Here is a 7,727-nt window from a genome sequence, read left to right on the forward strand (position 1 = left end):
GAGGTGAAAACGGAGTAGTATAGTATGAGATTCTAGAGAAAAGCGTGGTTGTACTAAAAATGTTCAGTTTATACTTGCTCCATGAACAATTTCTGTTTACACCAATGAGCTTGGAATCCTAGGAAGGGGGGGGGGGGGGAGTCAGAATATATTGTGTACACAAGCAAGGTCACAGGTTTTCTTCCGAAACCTACTCAACAAGTTTTGTTCATTGGTCGAAATCACACCCTTTTCTAGATTTATCAAGCTATTTTCTTGAAAAAATTTACCCTCTAAACAAGTTTAACCTCCTCAAAAAATATCTCCTAAAGAAGGTCTAAAAGTAATACCCCCTATTGAAATTACTTGCTTAAAAATGGCTATTATTGATATGAACCGTTGCAAGTTGTAGAGTGAATGAAAACATGAGTCCAGGCAAGGGATACTCTAAATGCATTAAGCAAGCTCAACAAACGTAAGCTTTTTCCTTATTGTTTTGCCATAAATGCGTCACTTGAATCAACCAGCAGCAATTACCCTTTTCTCATTTTTTTTTTTTTGCGCATATGCACAGCAATATATTTAATATTTTCGATAACAGACTCATTTCATATGCATTTAAAGAGTAATTTATGCAATTTGGACAGAAGTATATGCTTGATAGTACGACACGTACCATCTGGTAAAAAATCATGAATCGCATGACCGTTGATCTCCCATATGCTCCTGTGACAATTCTCTCCAGGCTTTATTTTGTCAAAGGAATAGGGTTAGGGTAGCAGTTGTAATTAAAGGGATTTTGTAGCGTTGCAAAATTTTAGAAAATAAGTTCAAAATGGACTAAATGGTGTAAAATCCTATTGCTATGAGTATAATTAATCACATCTGAAAGTGTCAGAGATAGTAAAACTCATTTACTATCTTAAAGATAAAGACCAGTTATGGTCATGCGATTGTACTGTGAAAGAAACGCTGTGGAATCGATCAGAAAAGGTTGATCATCTAGCATGTAAGTATTGGTGTGTAGGGCCTACTGCAAGGTTCTGGAATCATCAAAATCACAAGAAATTTGGCCCAGTCTTGGTAAAGTTACAAGCACTGTACACAGAAAGATGTATATGGGACTACGCGACACGTGCGTTATATCTATCAGGTCCAAATAGATATAATATGTTACCAAATATATCAATTAGTAGGCGGTTTCTCAGCAAAATTTGTATCATTAGGTATTAGTCAAAACATATTCTTTCACATGATTAGTAATAAAAGCTTCCATTTCATTTTTTGAGAGGGGGGCGTTTTCAAAACTGGTCTTTACCTTTAAAAAAGAGAAATTAAATGAAGTTTTGAAAGCAAAGTTTAGACTAACGTAACAGCAGATCAACAAATTTAATATTGAGCGTCCTCATATGTTTGTCATGAGACATCGCTAATATGTGTCTGTGTTTCATCAATGAATATCGGTGGCATATTTCTAGCTCATTTCCCGCTTGCTTTAAAGCCTGTCTACACTAGTTTAGCCAGGGGGATTAAACGTCCCGCCCCCCCCCCCCCACTCCATGAACGTGAACGGAGGGATACCATGCGTGTTCCCAAAATGTCTGACAAAGGGGTACTTTTTACGCACCAAAGTCCAGCTCATAGTACACAAAAATCTGGGCCGTATTGACTTTACACACCGGACTTAGGGAGGTGTTTTCAAAAGGAGGGAACATGCATATGCGTACCCTAAATAACACTGAGTGGGGGGGGGGGGCGGGACCAACAGTCGCCAATTAGACACTGTTTGCTATATAGAGGACGCAAGTAGCTATAACTAGTGCAGTGGGGCTTTAATAGCTGTATGCTAGCAGGCAAGCCAGCTAGGGTTTAGGGTCAGGTGTTTAATAGGCCAAATAAAAAAAAAAATAGCATCCTGTTTTTTGGAAAAATAGGAAGGAGGAAGCCCTTTTTTTTTCTTTTTTTTTCAAAATGGCCGCTCGGTGAATTTTCCATGACAGTCGGGCTATTTTTCAAGATTTTCTTTTTTTTTTATTAGAAATAGATCCATATTAGCAGTGTTTTTCATGTGTTTTTTTCTTTTTAAAAAAAAATTGAAAAAATTTGGGGGAAAAAAAAAAAGGAGGCGGCCCCCAAAAAGGAAGCGGACGGGGACGCTAAACATGTACATTTTTTGTAATGGCCTTATGTTGGGTCTGGGGTTGAAGTTGCCAATTTGATCTGTGGATAGAATTAATTGACGCAGATCGATTGTAGCAGGAGCAAATGTCATTTTTTACTATTTCCTATCAATGTTATACACAAGTGATGGAGTGGACATGTAAATACATCATGCATAATGCATTTATTATTCAGCTGTATATATTTGTACATTAAATCTTCCATTTGTAATATACATATATAAATTGTGTTTATTTTGTCATTTATTTCATTTAATCGTGCAGACATTTACATGAAACGCAATGTAATATATAGTATTTTGATTTTTCCCAAAATATCTGATTTTATGTTTTTGTTTTTTGTCTGCTTCCTTTGAAAATGAACTTTAAATTGTATCAAACTTTTTTTCTATTTCTCACATTCTGCCTCCCTCTCTCTCCATCTTGCCATATTTTTGTTAAAGGGTGGATCAATGACCTTAAATCTCCACTAAATTGTTTTGTAAAGTAATCTTCTGGACTTTTTTTTCCTATCTCGCCCTTTCTTTAAAGGGAAAGTCCACCCTGAAATTATTTTTAATAGGAGTAGAAAAATGAGAGAAACAAGTCAGAGAAAGTTTGAGCAAATTCCGATTAAAAATAAGGAAGTTAGGATTTTTTGAAGTTGTGATCAATCAAACACAAATTGGCAACTCTATGACGTATTATGCGAGCTTAACTTCCATTTGCTCAGTACTAAAAAAATCTAAAATTTTCATTTTCCCTCAAGAAAAATTTCAACCATACATGCACCCTAAATATAATAATTGCAAATATGTTTTCTATACTTCCCCTGCAAGGAACAAATTTATATTCCGTCATCAATAACGAAGAAAACATGATTTTATGGAATATTATGCACAAAGCAAATGAAGGAGAGCTCGTATAATAAGTCACAGAGTTGCCAATTTGTATTTGATTGATCACAACTTCAATAATTCATAACTTTTCTTATTTTCATTCAGAATTTGCTCAAACTTTCACTCACCTGATTTTCTTATTATTCTGCCTCTATCGAAACAAACTTATTTTTGGGGTGGACTTTCCCTTTAATAGTATCCAGCAGGTAATTTTGTCTTTCCTGTCTAGTTGTTTTACCAAGGTATTGTAAGAAAACGTTGGTATTAATTATTATGAAATATTACAGATAGTGAAAAAGTCACCCAAGTTGATATTTGTGGTATGTTATGTTTATAAGTTGTGAATATGATTATCTTTTTCTTCTCATTTCTTGTTATTCTTCTGCTCCTCCTCCTCCTTCTTCTTCTTCTTCTTCTTCTTCTTCTTCTTCTTCTTCTTCTTCTGCTTCTTCTTCCTCCTCTTCTTCTTCTTCTTCTTCTTCTTCTTCTTCTTCTGCTTCTTCTTCTTCCTCTTCTTTTTCTTCTTCTTTTTCTTCTTCTCCTCCTCCTCCTCTTCCTCTCCTTTTATTTGAAGTGAGAAGAAGTAACTTCTCGTACCTGAAAAGGGTGATTTACCAGAGAAGGGGTACTGTCTTCATGACTAGCAACATTCCAAAAATCGTTTTCTCATCTTAATCATTTTTTCATGTCTAACCATTTTTATGCGTTATTGACCATGCATATCACGAAAATTCCCTTTCTGCTTAATTATTCAAACAAAATAAATTGCCAGTTTTTTGTCAACATAAAATTACTGAAAAAAATATAAATCAGGAAATCAGGGAGAACTACGTATACGTTTGGTAAAATATGAAACTGAATACATATCAGAAATAAATATGCATTTGAGTTAATCTGATACATTGCAACACAGTCAAACCTGTCATTAAAGAGAAGTTGAGTTTTGGGAAGAGGTGAAAAATAATTTGTGAGCGTAATAATTCTTGTTATGCAAGTGTGGAAGATCATCAGATAAGACATGTTCCCTGAAAAGCATGGCTCTTCAAATGCCTTTATATTCTAAATATGTCAGTAACATCGTAAAACTCGGGGGTAGGTTTTTTACGCCACATGTTCGTGTAGTCCCATATACATCTTTCTGTGTACAGTGTTTGTAACTTTACCAAGACTTGGCCAAATTTCTTAATATGATTTTGATGATTCCAGAACCTTGCAGTACACACCAATACTTATATGCTAGATGATCAACCTTTTCTGATCGATTCCACAACGTTTCTTTTACAATGCAATCGCATGACCAGAACTCAACTTCAGTCATCTTTAAAGGCATCGTTTAACAATGAAATCTGAGATGCATGGCCCTACATGTTATCATTGCCTGTGATATATGGTGTAATATTGAAGCCCTAAAAAAGTGCGCTTCAGATTGATCAATGTCTCAAGAAAGTAACAATCTTTGAGTGACCGGTTTTTACCATACTCATTTTCCCCAATAGCCTGAGTGTTATCAAAACCGTTAGGAAAACGATTTTTTTTGTTGTTTAATTTCGATTTCAAATCATAATATATTGATAATCAGACAGGCGATCGGCTGGTAAAAGTCATGGGGTTCCTGACTGACCTAAACGTTTATAATTATCGATGCAGCATGAGCTAAATCCAGGATTTTGGTTCAGAATCTGTTACCCAATCCCTTTAAGGCCACCCAAAGGAAACAAAAAAGTGGCCTCTCTAGACAGGTTCTACACGTATAGGCCTATCTATCTTAAGGAATACAAAATGCACGACCACTATATAGATAGATGGCCGCTATAGAGAGAGGTGGCCACTAAGAAAGGTTTGACTGTATCATCACATAAACACAATTATGTGGCCCCTTGATTTTCCAACTAGATCTTCTTTTTTCTCCCCCCCCCCCCCCCCCTCTCTCTCTCTCTCTCCCCCTCTCTCTTTCTCTCTCTACTTTCCTTTCGGTTAATTAGTTCAATTCACTCAGTATCCTGTTTCCGCATCATGCTAGACCTTAACTACAGCCTACCTAAATATCTATAAAAAAAAAGAGTAAAACAAATGATAAACAAATGATGAACAATAAACAAAACGAAAAACATTAAAATAAAGACAATGAAGACAGTCTAAAAATTGTATATTTAATTCTAAATAAATGCATTCCTCAAATGAGATGGTCAACAATGAATAATATTCATATGATTCCTTTCTCTTTTTATTTCACTCCATATATTTTTACTTTTTGAAATCAATTTTGTTTTGATTCGATTTGCTTTGATTTGATTCCCATGATATCTGTTTTGTTTTCATTTCTAAAATTTTTAAATCAATAAATTTTAAAACCGCAATAACATAATATGATTGTGTAGTGTTCATCCTAAATACATCTATATCTCACAGTGAAGGAGAAAACGCTTAATATACACATTTGAAAGACACAACACAAGTGCCATGGTTGACGAGTCTTTGCATGTCAACAGAAATGTTGAACCTTAAATCTTTTTCATATTCAAACATTAGTTTTCACTACATATATTCTTTAGACCATTTGGGATAATAATACCCAATTTTTTTTTTTGGAAAAGCCAGGTTATTCCTTATGCTATCTATTGTTATGATAATTTCTAATGTATTTCTTTTTTTTAACTCATGCATTTTATTGTTTGTGTTGTTTTATTTCATTTCTAACTATAATTCAACTATTTTGACCCCCCAAATAAACACCTAAACTATCAACAAGACCAAATAACCAATGTTAGGTAGGAATCCAGTAGTCGATTCTTGAGATAACGTGATCATGAGAAAGGGACGGACAGACAACCAGGAAACATAATGCCTCCGGCTACTTTGTAGCGGAGGCATAAAAAAGTGAGAGAGATAATGGGGAGTTATATGGGGGAGCAGGATCCCCTCATCACAATTGTGATATAGCTTGGCAAACACCATCTTGCAAGGAGGGATTGATGGGAGAAGAAAAAGAGGGGCAGGCAAAATAGGAGATGGGGGTGTTTCGCCAAGACTAAGATCAACTTTAAGTTGGACTTAACTATGGCAGGCCATTCATGCCGTTGGTTGCTCTCACTATTGGTCTCTCAATTATATGATCTTTAGATCATATTTTTTCCTTCAATAATGGACTATTAAAAAATGTGAATTTTGTAGATTTGTGACCACGATTTATACGTCCCTTGAATGACCAATGCCAGGAATGGTTAGAGGAACTAGTGGCATGAATGGCCTGCCATAGTTAAGTCTAACTTCAAGTCGATCTTAGTCTTTGTGGGACACCCCCATGGACTGATAACAGTAAGCAGTGGACGGGTATGTCACTTGAGCAGTTAACAGCTGTACACAGTTCATTGTCGCCCCAATGGCCTCCAAGCTATGAGACATAGATAGATAGATAGATCTGTATCAATGTTTAAAACTTAGAGTACAAAAACAGCAGACTGCTATTGAACAGTAAAATACAATACTAAAAATTTCAGCAGATATTTTGAAAGGTTCTTTCACCTATAGTCAAAGCTCTAAAGAAAATAAAGAAAAACAGGAGATTTGTTGACACAGTGTTATATTATATTGACATGTCGACAAAGAAATTCAGTGCCTAAGGCAGCACTATATAGCTCTGTTTGAATACCTTTGATATTCATCATAAATACAAACCAATATGCATAGTAAATAACATGTACAAGAGCAAACCAATCGCACAAATTTGCCTCGATTTTATCATACAATAATCTAACGATATAAAAAGCACATCCACTTTGATATCAAGTGGAGAATACAAATTACTTTTACATGATGGTAAAATTCCAAATTGGCACCAGTAAGCAGGATTTCAAACAAGATTATAAAATAAAACGGGCTTCTGATCTATAAAAACTATATGCATCATTGATGTAGTACTTCATTAGCATCTTCTGAACACATCATTCTATTTCAGTAACATTTATCAAAAGTCCGTTCACATATAATGGGATAAACTGCGGCAGTATCTTTTTCATGTGTAAGTGAAGGCAAGCGGTGTTAAAAAATTGTGGCTGCAACAACAACACATGCTCAATGTGTACTCTCTTATCTGCATGTTATAGAGTGGTGAAGTGTGACGTCATCAAAAATCTATTTTTATAATTTCTCAATTTTTTTCTTCATTTTCCGAAAGAACATCGAAAATACGGCCAAATGTCGAAAACCAATTGAATATGTTAAGTATTGGTTGAGATATGACCATCTGAATAAAAAGATTGCCTATGGGAACTCGGTGTTATATGCTCTGGCTCCTAACCATTAGGAGCCAGAGCATATGGGAAATATGTTCATTCAGATGGTCATATCTCAGCCAAAACTTAACATATTCAATTGATTTTCAACATTTGGACATTATTTTTGATGCTCTTTCGGAAAATGAAGAAAAAATTGAGAAATTCTAAAAATAGATTTTTATGACGTCACAGCTTCGGTACTCTATAAGGTACAGAAATGTATAGCACATTACACTTTTATCTCTTTAAAAAACATTGTGGCTGCAACAACAACACATGTTCAAAGCGTACTCTCTTATCTGTATGTTATAAGGTGCATAAATGTGGAGCGCATTGGGCTCATCTCATTTTAAACTAGATAGATCTTCAACTGCGCTCAGTCGAAAAATGATGCCTCCACCATAGAGCGTTTTTTT

Source organism: Strongylocentrotus purpuratus, unplaced genomic scaffold (genome assembly GCF_000002235.5).
Source record: "Strongylocentrotus purpuratus isolate Spur 01 unplaced genomic scaffold, Spur_5.0 spur5_scaffold_17, whole genome shotgun sequence".
NCBI lineage: Eukaryota > Metazoa > Echinodermata > Echinoidea > Camarodonta > Strongylocentrotidae > Strongylocentrotus > Strongylocentrotus purpuratus.